This window comes from Condylura cristata, unplaced genomic scaffold (assembly GCF_000260355.1).
Source record: "Condylura cristata isolate star-nosed mole 26May11 unplaced genomic scaffold, ConCri1.0 scaffold00040, whole genome shotgun sequence".
In the NCBI taxonomy this organism is placed as follows: domain Eukaryota; kingdom Metazoa; phylum Chordata; class Mammalia; order Eulipotyphla; family Talpidae; genus Condylura; species Condylura cristata.
The window spans coordinates 2161857-2162258 of NW_004567141.1; positions in this window are offsets into that span (position 1 = coordinate 2161857).

The following is a 402-nucleotide window of genomic DNA, read 5'->3' on the forward strand; positions in this document are numbered from 1 at the left end:
TAGACCCACCTGTTCTCCACTCTGTCTCTGGTGAATCCTCTCACCACCCCACCCCCCACACACCTCTGGCCTACACCCCTATTCTTATATGCATAAATAAATAAATCCTTTAAAAAATTAAAGTAACCTGTTTCTCTACAGAAGTATGTGCATATCTGCTGCAAAAATTTTGTTTTCTAAACTGCAAGATTGAAATCTATAAATGCTGAAAGGTCTAGACATAAAATTTCATAAACCCCACTTATGGTGAAACTTAATTTTTATTAAAAAGTTTTGTTAAGTTGGTCCTCCCTGGTGGCGCAGCGGGTTAAATCACAGCACTGAGAAGCTAAAGCCACTTCCGCATGAGTTTGATTCCCGCCTGCCCCGGAGGAGACCACATGGCATGGCAGACCTCTCCTG